Genomic DNA, 19,174 nt, shown 5'->3' on the forward strand with positions numbered 1-19,174 from the left:
TCGGTGGGCAAGGGAGGAATTGGCCCTCTGCCGATGAAGTCGTAAACCGTTCTTTTCTTCCACGCCGTTTCTTCTTGTAGCGCTGGAGATGATAAACTTTTAATGTTCTCCCGAGAAGGCAATTCACTTTTATTCTCCTGCAATGGAACGAGTATTGTAGGTTCAATTTTGCACAGCCTTTTTTCTACTCTACATGGATAGTGAAATATTTCTTTTAAGGAAAGAAAGGTAGTTAAAAATGTTATTAAGAAAATATTTCGTCAAAAATGGTGAAAATTTTGAATTGTTTTGAAATGGTGAAAAAATTGAATAATTTACTTTATTTAATTGAATAATTAAAACAAGAATAGGAAACAGTATGAATAAGCCACGAACGCAAAATATGATGCGTGCATCATGAAAGATTCAAATCAGCAGGTATTCGCAGATGACTACGGATAATTGTGTGTATGTTATTAGCTTGACACGTCAATAGAAAACTCATTTAAAATGCATTTAACATTATATACGGTTTGCGGTATGGTATGGTGGAAATTTTTAATATTTTGAATAATGAGACACTGCACCAATTTTACACTCAACCATATTATTCAGGTTGTGTTGAATTGATGCGCTCTCTTTTAGGTGGTTAAATTACTTTTTTGAGAGTTCTATTAAGCAGCAGGGGTAGAATTAATTTTAAATTGTCAGCCACCATGTGTTATATTTATATTACTCCGCCAACGCTTTTCATACGATATCTTGCGATTGCGTGCGAAATATCACCACTCTTACGACCGTGTACATGGCGATTTGATGCTGAAATTAAAATCTCAGCCAATATTTCTCTGTCGACCTCAGCAGAGTCGGTAACTTCAACGCGCGGAAAGGACCGTTTGGAATTTAGAGGCGTCCTCCTCCAAAAAATCCTTTAAACAGACAAAGGTTCCTTCAATTTTTTATATAGTACATCACGCACGCCTGGAGGGATTATACTATTTTAGTTTTATATAATAATTAAATAATTATTAGAAGTTTCTAGAGTTTAAAAAATCACTTTTTAGGTCTGATTGGTCTTGGCTTATAGGTGGCATACTTTTGTGTTTTGATTGTGTCAGTGTCAGTGTGTACTTATTATCTTCATAAAATTTCCCCATACTTATTTTAGAAAGCAATCACCAATGTTTTACTTATCGTTTAATTGCAGTGTTAATTACACCGCACTGAGTGTGGCTCTTATCATTCTCCTTAAATCAAAATGCCTCTCGGGGTTAATTTAATAATAATACTTGTATTCTACGAAACACATTGAAGCCAGCAGAAATCAACGCGTCTTTCCACGATACAAATAGTGGGCATTTTTTACAATGCCCCATTAAGTCAATAAATTCAACTAACAGTTTATGCCTTAAAGAAAAGAAGAAGATGGCATTTTGATGTTTTGTTAAAACCACTCACTGTAACATGTGAGAAAATCTTTAATTGAAAACATGCGATTTACTACTAAAACAGTAAAATTTCATTCTAAATACGCTAAATTCTTTACTTATCACATTTATCAAACACTTTTGAGTCTCACTTTGAATTCATTAAGAATTTCTAAGACCCATTTTGGAGACTCAGAGGCTGCGCGCTAGGCTTAGATTGCTTGAACAGTTGAGAATAGATATCTTTAAGAGCGACACGGAGAACATAATATTAGAGCCACACTATATTTCCAGGTCTGTCAGAAGCGATAAATTAAGGGAGATGTTTTGCCGGACGCATAGATATAGGAAATCGTTTTTCCCCCGAACTATAAAGGATTTCAATAAATGCTAGTCGTAATTTCCTTAGAGCACTTCCCTTTTATTTGTAAACGGCTGGTGTCCTAACACCCCCTGCCACAGGCCTTTTAGGCGGCTTGCGGGGAATTATGCAGATGTAGATTTTCTAATGACTTGCACAACATTCCTCACATATAACGGACCACCGACTTTCATTCAGGCATCAGCGCACGGAATCCCTGTCTTCAATGCAGTCCAGCATTCGTCATAAATCATTTCAACAATCTTTTCATTCATTTGCTCCACTTGATGTTTCCGATTCTCCCCCGTGCATTCATAGGTTTGGGCATGTTATGTCACCACTGTCCCAGATTAATTCATCCTGTCCGCAGAGAAACAATTTTTTCCCCATCGAAATCTAAATATTTTCATTCCTATCCTTCCATCACACCGACCGCGAGATTCCACTCATTGTTGTTCCCGTCATCGGAGTCCTTCATATCATTCATCTTTCGGCCGATAACATTTGATGTTTTCTGATCCGCGCGCCGTGCATGGGAATAAGGGAGGCTATCTTCGATGTAGTTTCGGATTAATCCATCTTGCTTGCTGAGAAATGAATGATATTTCGGCTCGTGGATCGGAATGTGACGGGTGCTGTTTCCAACAAGAAAGGCCGGGCGGGGAAGCAAGTTCGACTCGAGTTATTTTCAGGCCGCATCTTCCACAGTCGATTGGATGGGACGATAAAAACGTGACTCATGCCGGAACCTGGCGGGAGTCGATTGATACCGGCCCCGGGATCTTTTTTGGAAGCCTCCTTCACACAATCGACCCCGTCCCGAAACACAAATCTTCCAATTCGTATTCGCCTCGCTTCACCACAGTAAAAAAATTGAACGTAAGGCTGCGATAGACACGTGGAACAAGTCCGCGGAAAACCCATACAAATACACTACCGCAGTGATATGCCTGTTTCATTCGAATATCATCGAGCGAATTTTGCTCGTACAAGGCCAAATATTATATTAAGTACATGGTGTAATGCTCATTTCACTATAGATATTAAATAATAATACAATTTACGTGAAATTTACGGTAATAATTTGGGCAATGACACTATATCCCATTTTAAAACAACCCACCTATTAACCCTGTTAGTGCCACAGAAAATTTGGTGATACTATCGAAAAGTGCCAGCGTAAATTTAAGAATTTTGTAGCCTTTCATGAAAAAATAGAAAAGGAAGTTACTTTTTTAGGTAATAATGTAATTTTTAAAATTTTACTGAAAAGGGTTATTTGTTGTCAATAATATTCCAATACATTAGATAAAGGATAAAATCATATATATTAAATTATTGTGATTATAAATCCGGTCTAACCGCAAGCCGATATATCGTGCACTCGTGGCACTTTTCGCCAGTGGAGCAAAAGCAATAAAAGAGTTAAAATAGATTAGTATAAAAAATTTGGGCAAGTAGTACAGTTGCGCTGTTCACAATTTTTTTGCACTTGATTATCTAAGAGTTTCAAAAAATGAAGGAACTCACATATTTTCCGTTTTTGATCCATCACCTTCTACTTCTCAAAGTATTCGGGAAAGCTAAACAACAGCCTTTACCCTTTCACAGATTAGTTGATGGCGTCACGAACTCACGCAGAGAGTGTGACCACTTCTTCGCCTCGTGCATGAACCTCTATTCCATTGTTATTGCTGACACTTCTGTTGGCTCTGACTTCTCTATATGAAGTTTCTCCGTGAACAAGTAAATGAATCATAAGTAATGACGCCACCACCTTTTGAGAAAATGGGTAATAACTTCCGCGTTTTATCATATTTATTTATTTAATGCGGTCCAAAAACAGCACGAGGCCAAATACAGAGGATTAACAATAACGAAGAAAATAGTCAACAAATAGTAAGAAAAACGTATGCAATAATGAAAAAAACGATATATTCTACAGTATTATCAAATAAGGAAGGAAGAATGGAAGCATTCAACTGATTTAAATGATAAGTAAACAATAGCGGGCTTATATAATATTTGGTATATAAATACATTATGTATTTATTTATTGTAATAATAATTTATCGTTTAAATAATGGGTAAACAATATCGGGGTATCTAGTATTACCTGCTCTCTACCCTTTCACCTTTAACCAAAAAGATAAGTCAAAAGAATCAGAAGGGGACCAAGTACGACTGTCGTATGAAGGACCATTTCAAGGCCAAGACTAGAGGGAGGGGGCCTGTTACCCCTCCTCCCCCCCCCCACATTTAAAACATGCAGCGGTCCCAGCGTGCAGCGATTTGTAACAGGCTACCAATCCCCTCCTCCTCAGCCTCCCCCACCCCAGTTCTCTCTCTTCCACTTCTTCCGGGTAGCTGGAGCCAATTTTGGCATCGGCCGTGCATTTTAATTTTAGAGCTTTAAAAAACACGCCTCGGCCGTTTGTTTGGAACGCGGGAGGAATTCAACCCGGTGCATCACTCAGCGAAGTCCGTTAAGAAATGTATTAATAATTTTGGACGGAGGCGCCGATATTCGTCAACTCTGGCAAATGATCGATGGGAAGAACGGGAGAAGACTTTCTCCCCGAGAATTCATTTGGTCATCCAGCTGAATATCCCCTGCATAGTCTTACGCTGAAGGTCACAAAAAAGTTATTAGGATTTTGTGACTGAGAATAAAAGATTCCGATGGAGTTTCTGAAGAGCTGATGGGTTTGACGAATTTATTGTAAGAAATGGATAGTTTCATAAAATCCAAGCAATACTGGAAGTCATTAAAATCTTTTTTCATCAATATTTACAAAAATGTTTTATTCAAAATTTAATTATTCTTTTAAATTTTGGTCGAGGATTTGAATAATTCCTTTTAATAAAGACTTGAGTCAAAATTTTCCCGGAGCATGTAATACCATTCCTAACACGGACGTCTATCAAAAATGGTCTTCTCATATTTGAGATTAAAAAAACATGCAACAATTACTGTACAAAATATTCTCTTTGTATAAAAATAAAATTTATCAATATTAAATTAAATGATTGAGGCTCCGAAAACGAACATAATGATGACCGTATTAAAATCTTGTCTATTTTTCAAGCGTCTGGGCCCTGAGCCCCGCCTTTGACGAATATGATAAAGAAAAAACAGATATATTTATTGTTAAGTGATCAGCTGAATTTGCCGAATCACAAATAGGTCTGATTTACACGATCGGAAAGATTTCAATGAAAACATTTGGTTAGCGCTGACATCAAAAGAGAGATTCGGACGACACACTTAAACCCTTTCTAACCCAGAACTTATTATGGGAGAAATCAAATTCGAAGATTTTTCATTTTGAAAACATGAAAATTTAACACTCAATTTTAATTATCGTAGTAGATAAATATTTCGCCATTATAATTTACTCTACAAAATAATGGGTAGTTGAGATACTTCCTAAATAGAGCTGGAAGTTTAAACATTTTTGATGTTGCTTGGAAGCAACTTTGGGTTATAAAGGGTTAAGAGTGAATGCAATATGCGAGATCTGCGTCAAACAAATCTTAGGATTTCTGAACAGGGATGATGATAACGATATTATTTCACGAATAAGTTCAGTTTGATACGGAACGACACTAAACTCACCAAACATTTAAAAAATCATGCAAATCTTTGCCAATCCAAAGAAATAAAAATTTAAGAATTTTTTTTTATAACAGATAACAGGTTTTTAAAAAATGGCTCTTTTTGCTAACACCTAATTTTCGTCATCACCTTCAACGGAAAGTAATAATTCTAAAAATATGCCTTATAGCTAAAGTTATCTCGTAGTCTTCCGTGGCATTCTGGGTTAGATGACTTTTCCTCCTTATCAAGAACACGACGAAAATACCGATATCGGCACTTCAACCTAATGACGCCTGGTGGAATCCCGACGAAACTGTTGTCTCCCTATGACAAACAACACGGCGAAAACCCGAAAAATGGAGAAATCATCTAATACATTCGCCATGATAAAACCAACGTTCAGACGATATACGTTAGAGCAATGAGTCAGTCTTAGATCTGATGACAATGAGGAAGTTTTTCATGGAAACATTGGCCTTGAACAGCCTTGCCCGGAGCCAAAGACGAGAATATTTTATCTATTGTTATAGAGTTAAAAAATATTTCCATTGATTTCTGCATTTGAACATTGTGATAAATGGCCATCATTAGAATGATTCAATATATATTAGAATGATTCCTTTCTGTTAAAAATGATGACGAAAATTAAGTGCTGGCAAATAGTGTTTTTGAATTTACCCGTTAGCTGTTCATTCGATCTATAGTATTTGCCGGGAAAGCATACGAACTTTAACAATTCTTTACCAAGATGATTACTAGTAGGGGGCGTAACTTGGTGGAAATCCTCTATCGTAGGAGTTTAAGAAATAAAAAGTGTTTCCACATGGTGATCAATTACGAACTACCATGGTTTCATTACATCGTAACATTATCAACATGTATGATACCAGGGGGCGCAGCTAAGAATTAAGTCCAGGGGGGGGGGTTTAGGCGCGAATAATACTTAGGGTTTTGGGGGTATTGCATACCCGCCAGGGTGATTGGGAATTGCGGGGGCTCTCCTCTAGATAAATTTTAAGATTCATGGGTCAAAATAGCGAGTTTTACGGCTTTCTGAGGGATATTTGATTAATCCTAACACTATTCTATAATTAATACTAATCCAATTAAGTAAAATGGATTAAACTTAAATATTTCTCTGAGCTCTGGGGGGGGGGTTTATTCCCCCAAAACCCCTCCCTCGCTGCACTACTGTATGATACAACGTAACATCTTGATAATATTACGCTGTACATGGTAATTTATTATGACCGACCATGGTTTCGTCACAGTGTAACTTTATCAAGATATGTGATACAGCGTAACACCTTGATAATGCTTCTCTCCACATGGTGCTTTATAATGACCGACCATTGTGTACCACACCAAGGAGGTGGACCATTATCAAGGAGTATCATACACATATCTTGAAAATGCTACGCTGTAACGAAACCATGGTCGATCATAATAAATCACCATGTGGAAATAGTCAAGTTTTATTTCTTCAACCCCTTACTAGGCTTTAAAAATTTTGATTCATTATTATAATTATTGTAATTTTTGTTGACCCGTGATGATGATTAAGAAAGCATCTAATGTCCTCAAAAGTTTAAATATATATTAGATAACTCGCAGTGGAGCTGAGGATCGTAATGAGGCATGCGCCTGCGTAATATGAAGTGTGCCTGCGGCGGAGTCCTGCCTGGCCTTCTTCCCGTTAGGCTCCCCGCCGAGGTCATAATAAGCATTTTCGCGTGTCCCCACCCCTTGCCCCCTTCGGGGATGGATTTCAACCGGGACTGTTAACTGCCTCCTCTGGTCCAAAGGGCCCCCTCAAACCCACAAATATGCTGCACCCACCCCACACATCACGCGAACCAGGGGATCCTCATGAAGCGATATCACCAATGAGATTTTTACTCGGTGGCGATGTAATGACATTTTATTCTCAATTAAAAGTTAATGCAAAGGTTAAAAGGTGCAGTTTCCGGCGCAATACGGTGTAAATCTTTGATATTTAACATAGTGAAAGTACTTGTCTATTTCCACACTAACGAGGGCGGTTTTTTTTCAACATTCGGTGGGTGTTGACGAAGTAATTAAGTAAACAGAAGACGAAGTGATTAATTAAAAATTAATTTATTGCTAAATGTTGAGCACACTTGTGTTATTTCGACATAATGGCGTCGGCGATTGAGGAATTGGTCGTGTCTGCGGACATTCTTTTCTGTACCTTTTTCATAGGATGTTGCCGCCGATGACTTCCAATGAATTTCGCCTTTGTCTTTAAGCTCATCTTCCGTTTAAAAACGCTTCCGTACTTGTCACATCTTCATTTCAGCGTAAAGATGGAAGCACTAGGTTGGAATTGCACGTCTGGCGATCGAAAATGTCCCATTGAAATTGCTCAAGAAGTGTTTGGGCAACATCAGTGCCGAGATGACGGGCGTTGTCATGGGTCAGAACACTTCCGGAGGTCAGCACGACTCCTCTTTTGTTTTGAATGGGAATGGGCGTAATGTTTAGCACTGTATCACACTCTCTCCACAGTGTATTGAATAAATTCTCTTTTATCTGCATAAAGGTTACAAGTCAATGCTGAAGCAATTCGGCGAGTTTTATGGCTGTCGCTCCACAATGAGCACTTGGCGGGAGAATCAATTGAGGCAATGTAGTTAATGAGAATGCACCTATGAATAACCTTAAAGTTACTACTTACGATCAGAAACGACTTGAGCGTGTGGTGCGGAGGATGCGCAGTTGCTCTACGCGCGCAGTGCCCGTCTGCTACTTGTATGGCATTTTTGCTGAGCGATCGGATGTTGAAAAAATAACTGCCCTCGTATTTAATGCAATCAACCCTGGTTTCGGCACATAAACCTTGTAAAAGGAAGCGAGGAATATGATACGATATATCCATTTCCCTCATCCAAATTTGGCATAATAACACACAACGCCAACGGGAACCTTGAAAAACCTTGTACTGAAATCTGGGTCAGTTTTAATACACAAGCGTGGAAATAGACAAGTTTATTCATTACGTTACTTTCATAATGTTAATGCAAAGTTAATAGACCGTGAAAATTATTTCACTGACGGAAAAATCCAAACATAGTACTCCTAGCAAAAACTTTAAAGCTCAAGTGCGAGTAAAAATAAAATTCCTGGGAAATCACTCAGCTATGACTAGTTCATTTTAAATATTCAAATATCCATAGAATTACTCCGGGAATAATAAATTGAAATTTTACTGAGGTTGAGCTGCAGGATTATGATAAATGATATAAGTATTGATTAAAAATTTATCACCAATGAGATTTTTACGCGGTGGCGATGTAATGACATTTTGCTCTCAATGAAAGTAATACAAAGGTGGTAAATAGTTCAAAATTATTTCACTGATGATGGAAAAATCCTAGCATCGTAATTTTATCGAAAATTCGTAACCCAAGTGCAAGTTGAAATTAATTTCTGTGTTTGATATTGCTGAGCTAAGGTTATTCCATTATAAATGCGCAAAATTTCCACAAAATTACTCCTGAAGAAATCAGTTTTAATTTTGAAGAGGTTGAGTGGTGTGATTATGGTATGAGAAATCAGTATCGATTACAAATTTAACCGCCATAACTTTGACTGCGTATATCAAGGGGGCCGCATAGAGGAGGCACAATTCCACCCATAGAAGACAGGTTTCTGTAGTCACTACGATCGCATTTTAATCGGTTTTCAAAAATGTCTGCGGCGCGGTGATGGGTGTAATGCGGTCGACTATTTTCCAATATTTTACAGTATAATGTTTTGTCATGTCGAGGAATAGCATTGAAAGGTAATGAATTTGATAGATCAAATCATCATGTGTATAAATTTCGGTTAATGCGCCGAATTGCATCTTATTTCCCCGTGATATTCGGATCAATTTGTTCGTCAATTCAAACAAATACTATTGCCATAAATTGCAAACATATTTGCTCAAAAATGGCTATTTTATATCTGCTATGCAGACTAGCCGGCCTCAGTGGCGCCGGGGTAAAGTCCCCGACTGCTACCCTAGAGGTCGCGGGCTCGAATCCCGCCTGGGTGGTTTGACCACCATCCAGGGCATGGATGTATGTGATTGTCAAGCAAGTTAATTGTTAGAGAGGACTATCTAGTCCTAAATTCGCTTGTGAAATAAAGACGACATTATTATTATTATTATTAGTAAATGTAAAATTTTAGTGGATGGTCCAGCAGTTTGTGCCAACTGTAGCACCTTTGTCATCCAACTATCTCTTGATTTTTCCGTCAGGCTTTATCTTTGCTAAAAACTTGTAAAGTATGGAAAGAGCCCTAAATTATATTTTCATTTTGATTATCGTGTTATGGGGTTTTGGGACTGAGAAATGGTGTTTTGTTTAATACAAAATATATGCTATAGCTGTTATTTATATTTTGCCTTAGTCTTAAGTATCGAAACCACAATAAAGTAAAAGCCGATAAAGATGTTAATATTGCACGAGAGGTAGACCACAATGAGAAGAACGTATTTTTTCGAAGACAATATTCACTTCCTATTGCTGCATTATAGGCATCTTCCATTTGGATAAAACTCATGCATTGGTTGTGAGAATTTGAACATAACGTCGTGGTCATTTCTGTTGAAGCGCTTTTTCCTCCCATCCACATTATATATATTACAAAATCACTAAGACAGTAGTAAAGACCTATAATTAGCAATACTATTATTCTAAACATTTGCTTTCACAGAGTATAGTGCGAAAAATCATTTTTTTGGCATTAAAAACGAATTTAAGCAAAGGTCAACCGATTAGGGCACATTAGTCACTGGTTTACCCTTTCAGAAGCCTATTCCTCGTCATCATTGAGGCCCGATGGAAACATGTTATATCTGTTACTTAATATAAATTTAGCTATTTAAATCTAAATCCTGACTCATGAAGTAGGAAATTATCCTTCAACAATATCTAATTAGTAATTAATTTTCTGCTGTCAATCAAATGGCTTTGAATACGCTAGAAAACGGTTGATATTCATTCGGTAATCATAATAATTTCAGGAGGATAATTCAGAAAATATATTTATTTTAGCTTTTTATTTTCGTATTTATATAAAAAATTTAATTTTTATGGATAAATGTTGGCAATTTTTCCAGGTAAGATGTGCATTGAATTCATGTAGTAACTTTCATGAGCCAACCATGTATTACTGGGAAATATATTTCGTAAAATTTGAGCGATCGGGTAACTATATCTTATTTTTACACAGCAAATTATTTAACGCTAGAGCAACGATATTATTTCCGAGACTTTTCACCCAAATAGAAATGGTGAAGGAACTGGAATTAAGACGTGTCTTGTGTTTACCTCGCATATGATAGGTCAAGAAACAGGACTGGTAGAGGTGAGGAATATTCAATGGAGGTGTGGATGGATAAATGGATGTAGAGGAATGCTTTGATGACGGCTTTGATAGGAGATTGAATACCAGATAAAAGAGGAAGAAGAGGAATTGGATTGTCGTTTTGGATGGCAAGAGAGGAAAAGAAAATAAAGCAAATCTGGCAAAGAGAAGGTATACAACGGAAGATTAAAAAATCACTGTAGACTCTGACAGGCGGCTTTTCGTACGGAGGAGCATTTTGACATGATGCACGTTTGAGAAATCGTGATAGTTTAGATTAGATAAATAGAATCTAAAGGTTCCCAACGAGCTTCTTTTGATTAGGATGTCGGTTCATTGGCCATTTTCTCTTGACTGCACCCACTTAATGTGCTTTGGAGTATTTTTTTATTAGTAATGGATTTGGATAGCATAGGAGGAAAAATAGAGAATAAATTGGACAAAGAGGAGCCAAAAGCAAAGTTAGATAAAAGTAAGTCACAAAGGACTCTTAAAAATCTTCAAAGAGCCGCAAATCATTTGGAGGGTCATTTGACGTGATATATCATCCTGTAAGATATTGTGATATATGTGATTGTAGATTAAACTAACTGAATAAAAATAATCTAAGCATCTCAATGAGCCAATTTTGATAGGTATATATTTTATTGGCTTCTTACACTTCACTGCATCATAATTTGGACAACTATGTGTCCCTCCTTCTCCTTAAGGTTTTTAGAAGACTTCTCTTTTCTCCAACTCTTCTAAGCACTTCCTCTTTACTAACTTGGTCGATCCCTTTTATATTCATCATTCTTCGGTGGCACAACATTATGAATGCTTCCACCTGACTTGACTTCTCTGCAGCTGTTAACGTGCAACCCTCACTCCCACAGAAAAACATACCAAAATACAGTACCATAGCAAAATATTCCTTACACCCAACCAATTGCTCTGACCTGCCGATTGAACTACAAGACATGTATTTCTCAATACCAAGGGTGTTTCTCGGGTACCATCTATCTGCCGAGCAATGTATTTTTTCTTTATTTTCCCCTTTTTAATATCGCATCAATACCTACATGCTACCCCGCAAATCGTCCTAATAGACTAGTGGCGGGGGTCACCAGTGTTTAACAAAAAAAAGGAAGAATGAGAAAAATAGGAAAAGGAAATGTGCGAATTGAAAAGTCTTACCTAGAATTCATTACCGTCCTTTATTGCTCGAGTGAAAAATTAATTCCCAAGAGTTACAATAAAAGGTTAGTGAACAAGTTTGATTTGGAGTGAAGCGCATTACGGTGCGGAAACGTGGAAGGGGGACGAGTAAAGACTGGAGGCGTTCAAGACGTGGGTGTGGAGAAGAATGGAGAAGGTGCAGTCGAGCCTCTCTGGTGCAGTGGACGGAGAGGAGGAGGAACGGCGAATTAGTGGACATGGCGGGTGAGGAGAGGCAGGTTCTAGATAAGATAAGGAGACACAGAAGGCATGGATGGTGATAGTACCAAGCTGGGAGGGAATTTGGTAAACAGCGTTAGAGAGTAGAATGTTGGGCATAGGAGGGAGAGCATGGAGGAGAATAGAATTTATGGATAGAGTGAGAGGGAGCAAACCTCATTGCGAATTGAAGAGGGAAGTACGTGAAGGAGGGCTATTAAGTTATTGCAATCTTCAATAAAACATATGTGGCAATTCGACAGCAATAAGGAATTTGGTCTCACTTCAAGAGCCCCATATGATGAGAGTAGTGAGATGTAACTATATGGCTACGGTGGGGAGAAATGGTTTGATGGTTGGATAATAATAATAATCGGTAGAATGCTTAAAGAATAATAGATAGAAGTTTAAACAGATTCAGGCGTTATATGGTGGAAGTTCGACTAATTTAAATAAAAGATGGTAACACTTTTCCACAATAATGTTTTGTTTTCCAAACTAATGTATTTTATTTAAACAGCTTTTATTTATATTTATTTAAACAGCTAGAAGTTTGATGTCCCTGTGACTGAAGGTATCCAACGAAATGATCGTGGATTTTTCACCTCATACAAAAATCTTTCGTTTTCGTTGGTAAATTAAGTGACGGCTTCGCTAATAGTGGGCCCCGTTGTCCCCATGGCAACGCAGTTTTGTCCCTATGCTATACCTTGCAGGAATTAAGGCTAGGGGGGTTGAGGCGCAACTAATACTGGGGGGGTTATGGGTGTGGTATACCCACTAGCGTAAGCGGGAGGTGCGGAGGCCCTACCCCACAAACATTTTCAGATGAATAGTTCAAAATGGTGAGATTTACGGCCTTCTGAGGGATATTTTATTAATCCTCTCACTATTCCTTAAGCAATATTAATCCAATGAAGTAAAATAGATTTAACTTAAAAATTTCTCTGAGCTCTGTGGGGGGGGGATTTATCCCCCAAAACCTCCCCCTCGCTGTGCCACTGATACCTTGCACCCCTATCCTCTCCCTGGAGGCGTCGACGGCTCCTATCGCGGCTGCGCCTCACTCCTTTTTCCTCCACGGAAAATTTTCCTAGGTAAGATTTGCATTGAATTCAAGTAGTAAATTTCCAGAGCTAACCACGTAACGCTGGGAAGTATATTTCGTAACATTTGAGCGACCGAGTATATATATATCTTATTTTTAAACAGCTAATTATTTAATGTCAGAGCAGCGATATTATTTGCCGAGACTTTTCACCCAAATAGAAATGGTGAAGGAACTGAAATTAAAACGTGTCGTGTGTGTACCTCATATATGATAGGTCAAGAAACAGGACTGGTAGAGGTGAGGAATATTCAAAGGAGGTGTGGATGGATAAATGGATGTAGAGGAATGCTTTGATGACGGCTGTGATAGGAGATTGAATACCAGATAAGTGAGGAAGAAGAGGAATTGGATTGTCGTTTTGGATGGCAAGAGAGGAAAAGAAAATAAAGCAAATCTGGCAAAGAGAAGGTATTCAAGGGAAGATTTAAAAATCACTGTAGACTCTGACAGGGGGCTTTCGTACGGAGGAGCAGTTTGACATGATGCACGTTTGAGAAATCGTGATAGTTTAGATTAGATAAATAGAATCTAAAGGTTCCCAACGAGCTTCTTTTGATAAGGATGTCGGTTCATTGGCCATTTTCTCTTGAATGCACCCACTTCATGCGTTTTGAAGGATTTTTTTAAATTGCTCTTAAATAATAAAATTTCACTCCCATTCTCATTCCCATCTATTACCCTCCCCCGGTGATCAGGCATGTCAGTTGAATTACTGGGTGCTGGCCCTGGTGTGCAGTGGCACAGCGAGGGGGGGTTGTTGGGGGTAAAACCTCCAGAGCTCACAGAAATTTTTAAGTTAAATCTATTTTACTTGATTGGATTAATATTGCTTATAGAATAGTGTGAGGATTAATAAAATATCCCTCAGAAGGCCGTAAAAATCACCATTTTGAACTATTAATCTTATTTTTTTTTCCGGCGGAAGGCCTCCGCACCTCCCCCTTACCCTGGCGGGTATGCAATACCCCAAGCACCCCAGTTTTAGTTGCTCCTGTAACCCCCCCTCGTTTGGGCCCTCGTTTGATGTGACTGGAAGTATGATGCGGCGCCAATGACACAGTTTCGGCAGACGGCGGATGTTACCTCGACCGAATAGCAGATCCTCATCAGACTGGTCACGATCCGTCATCCCACCCCATTGAAGACGCATCTCCCATTCCACGGGGCGAGGGAGTTGCGCGCACGTTTTATGTAACGAGGAGGAGGGGGTGGAAGTATTCTTTGGGGGGGAGAACTTGGTCGTCTCCGGGGGGGTGGGCAGACGCCGGCGGTCGGGTGCTGACCCGGAGAGTGGAAGAGGTCCCACACTCCCACGCGCACAAGAGGGTGGAAGAGAGGGAGAGAGAGGAAGACCCCATTCCGCGGCATACGTAACAACAAGTGCACGTGATTGGCCTTGAGATGTCCCACTCCACGAGCCAGCGGTTGGAGGCGCGAAAGTTCGTATTTCAAAACTTCTTGGCTTCGCCGAAAGAGTAGACTCGTCAGGTGGCGCTCGGAGCAGGAACCGGAGCGCCACCGAGGGGACTAAGTGGTTCACGAAACGGCCACCTTTGGCGTGACGTGCGGGTTCGCGATCTAGCGCACATTTTCTCGCCCGGTGGGTTTTTCGCGGGGTCGGATTTGCGCCCGAGTATTTTGGAGATAGTGGCGTATACCAGTGGCGGATTCAGGATAGGGACAAGGGGGGGCTTAAGTAGGGGGCCTAGGGAGAAATCTGCCAGCAGTAGTGGGGTTCCAGGAGGTTACGAAAAGTTTGAGAATTTCGAGGCTTGTAACAATTTTTTTAAGGTTGTCTCATTACTAATATGCCAAAGAGTTAAGTTTTTAAAACAAACATCAACCAAGAGCGTACCCAGGATCAAAGCCAGGGGGGGGGGGCGGCAAGCCATGGTTGTTCAATTTGTAGGTAAGATTTAAGCATGGAAAGGGTGAATGAAATCAACATTTTAAGGAAACTGAAACAGCTCTATATTTGGTTTTAAAATTATTTCCTTAAGAAAATATTATTTTCCTTAAAGACATTTGAAATTTTTGCTTCTGGGGGGGGGGGGGTTCGACTGCCCCCTCCTGCCCCTCGCTGGTCACGCCCATGACATTAATGCACAGTTTTAGTTATTAAATGGCATATTAAGTGTGTTTCTATAATAAATTACGTTTTTATTCGTATTCGGGGCTCTCATCTCCTGAATGCGTTCGACTACTGCATAAAACTAACATTTTATCTAATTAGTGAAGAGTTCTCGGGATCGCCACCGGGTCAGGAACTCTATATCTGCCGACGCGACGTTGCGATGTCCGACTCGGTCATCGTCCTCAGGGCTGTGAATGAATGTGAATTTCACAGCCTTGAGGAAGATGACCGAGTCGGACATCGAAACGTCGGCAGATATGGAGTTCCTGACCCGGTGGCGAACCCGAGAACTCTTCACTCAGTCCATTCGCCGGGAAAGCACAAAATCATTTTATCTAATGTAAATTGGATACCACACGGGGGGCTATAAGATTTAATTTTCGATAAGGGATGACCAAGATAAACGTAAGGATACGTATAGTATTTTAAATATGCGCAACACATGATACTTTATATTTTAATTTAAATATAAAATAATAAAGACGGTGGATAGTGGGTAGATGGGAAGAACTGCATTAGCCATAAGTTGATACTAAAATTTTTTATTGCGGGGGAGAATTATATTATTATATTAATAATATAATTCTCCCCCGCCTCGGTGGCGGCGGGGTAACGTTCTCGCCTGCCAAACAAGAGGTCGCGGGTTCGAGTCCCGCCTGGGTAGGTTTTCCCGATCAAGGGTATGGTCGTTTGTGTACGTTTAATTGTTACATTTGTTGAACACCCCGGTGTAAAATGGCCAATACGAGCTGTATCCGGTGGTTTGAGAGTAATATAAAAATAAAAATAAAAATAAAAATAAGAAGGTAAAACATTTAGCTTCTAATGAAGCGATATTAACTGATAAGAACTCACTCCGGCCTGTCTTCCATACCAATTTTAACTTCTCTCTACATTTCGAAGTCATCTATAAACATTCTTCCCTCTAACATACGGGATTATTTTCATAATTTCTTCACCCAAAGCATAGCAAAAGTACTTAATAATTAGAACAATTAAACTGCTTTCTCCTGTAAAATTTGGGTTCCAATTTTTTGCCGATATGATGAACTATGACCGGCCGTTATAATTTAGGCGTATTACGTCTCAGCATTTAACCTTTTAACATTCGTAAAAGAGCTTAATATTAGCTTAGTTAGAAAAAAAATGAATTTAGGGCTATCTGTTGACCGTCTATTTTCGGATTATGTACTACTGCGCTTTGTCACTATGAAAAAAAATTTGCATAACGATATACGTGTATCGATATTCGAAGCTCTCGGAAGATATTAGCTCTCGGAAGATTAGCTTCAAGAAAACATTAATGTATATTGCCGAGGTTAACTTATTTCTAATGTTGTTCCGCAAAATTTATCTCTAAAATGGGACGAGATAAACTCGTCCCTAGCCGAGACAAAATACTCAGCAAAAGTTTCGAGTAAAAATATTTAATGACCAAAGCTGTTTTAAACTAAAAAAAATATTCAAAGCTGTATTTATAAAAGAAAATTTGTAAGGTCGGTAAAAAAGGACAATATTGTTAAGATTTAATGATATTTACCCATATGTTTTTCTATGAACAGGAAAAAGCTTTCCTCTTTCTTACTCGACTCGCAGAATAAATTTAAGCCGAAAAAAACCAAACCCCATCAAATGTTGCCCTGAGACATCACGACATTGAGAGCGATTTGTGGTAATCCAAATGTGGAAACGAGGCAAAAAGTTTTTACATAGTTGACATGCGGTTTCCCGAGAAGGTTATTTTTACCTCTTGGGCATCGTATTTACCGCCTTGTTTCATGAAGGCCTTCGGAAAAAATATCGCCGGATATCCCCAAATGGTATTTTCGCGCGCCGTTAAACAGCACAACTTGGCGCTCAGAGCACGTTACAATCCGCTGAATGTTTAGGAGCAAAAAAAAAGTGGCGGTTGGGCAGGAAAAATCTCCGTCAAAATTAAATTTTTAGCACCCTGAAGCAATTCTCCCCATGCTTTTACGTTACAGGTTTATTCAATTTTTTCAACTTAATCAGAGAGAAGAGCCTTTTGACCACAACTATTGCGCAATGGAGACAGACACCTTATCAGTTAATCATCTCATGGTCGAACATTTATGAATTAAATTCTGTCATCTTGAATTCAATTGATTCGGCTTTTACTTTGTGAAAATCCATGTTGAAATGAAAATTACAACCTTGGTAACTTTTCACTGGAAAATTTATTGTACGACGCGTTTCGACGCTGAGGCGTCATTATCAAGTACACTATGTATAATATCGACAATCCAATATATCCAATAATAATATATCCAATCTATCAAATCCAATATATCAAATCCAATATATCCAATCCAATCCAATAAATCCAATATATCCAATAATCCAATCCAATCTGTCATCTTCGCTTCTTACAATTGAACCAGCTTTTGCAGCCATGACTTACTGCTTCTACTTAAAAATAACAGTAAAAATAATATAAGGTGACGTAATTAGGACACAACCCTATATCTCTCTTCATAGAACAAGTCACTTTATGATTCCCGTTCTCTGGTTTTTAGGAATCTGAAATTTGGATTCCAAAAGACAAAAAATGTATAAATCTGGGTGGTCAGCCTTCATGATCTGACAAAGAAGTTTCACATTACTGCGTGAAATGGAGAGTGCCTAACTTATTGTTAGGAAACAGTTTATCTATGATTGAATCTATCAAAAACGTACCCTTACATATGCGAAGAGATGTATTTATATTTAATCCGAGAAAAAAATGCCTGGTGCACATGATAAACACATTTATACACATTGGACATTATTTCAATGCGTATAAATGATGAAATGTTACTTACAAGGAATTAAATGTCATTTACAAAAAAATAATACTGTTGATCCGTTTCATAGTCATCTGCATGACCAGTTAGTGTTACAACCTCAAAGTCCTAAACTTGAAAAAGTTCGTTAAAAAAATCAAAACTAAGTGGGTGCATGGTTTTGTTTGAGACTGTACTGAATAAATAAAAATCATAAAATATGAACATTCCTTCCGATCCACACGATTTTTTTTACAACCCAGACATATATTCGACTATTGCGGCGCAAAATGGACTTTCCTTCCATCCATATCCGTCTTGAAAACACAGAAGGGGGCAGTCTTGACACGTTCTCGCCCAAATAGGCAGCGAAGGTTTATTTCTTTCTCGAGATTCACATTTTGAACCGGATGAGGTCGGAGGTTAGAGTTAAAAAAAATATAAAAAAAATAGCAGCGGGCGGGATTATAGGAAGCGGGCGCAAAGTGCGGTCATTTCCAGATCGTAAACATCACGACCAGAGATGGAAGGGAAGAACCCGTGCCACTCGGATTGCCCACAACGGACGATTGGAACATGATCTCGTGACGAAGGGATTCCATCACGAGAGAGTACCCTCATCTCTTTCCTGTCGGCCTTCCGACCTCCTCGCCGGCAATTTTCCCGCGCCGGCAGCTGCTTGCTGCCTCAGCAGCGCCGAAACAGAAGAAGGGAGAAAGACGTCTGTGTCACGAATGGGAGCGTCATTCGCCCCTTCAAATTTTATTTTTTCATATTTTTTTTTAATTCCCCAACGGCAGGTGTTTGCCAAATACAGGTGCCAAAAATTGTTGAAACCTTTCCCTGTTTTATTTCGTTTTCCGCCTATAGTCGTAATACCTACCCTTCGTTAATGCGTGGATCTCAAAAGAAATATGTACAGGAACGCGCTTGATGGCAGGGCAGTAATAAAAAACGGAGGTTAAAAAATAGAACTCTAACTT

General features: G+C 38.9%; 1 protein-coding gene across 1 annotated transcript in view; it reads left to right on the plus strand.

Moving 5' to 3' along the window:
- Nucleotides 1-19,174, plus strand: part of LOC124164339 — a 166,125-nt gene that overhangs the window by 105,321 nt on the left and 41,630 nt on the right. The window lies entirely within an intron of this gene.

Source organism: Ischnura elegans, chromosome 8, assembly GCF_921293095.1.
Source record: "Ischnura elegans chromosome 8, ioIscEleg1.1, whole genome shotgun sequence".
Lineage (NCBI taxonomy): Eukaryota > Metazoa > Arthropoda > Insecta > Odonata > Coenagrionidae > Ischnura > Ischnura elegans.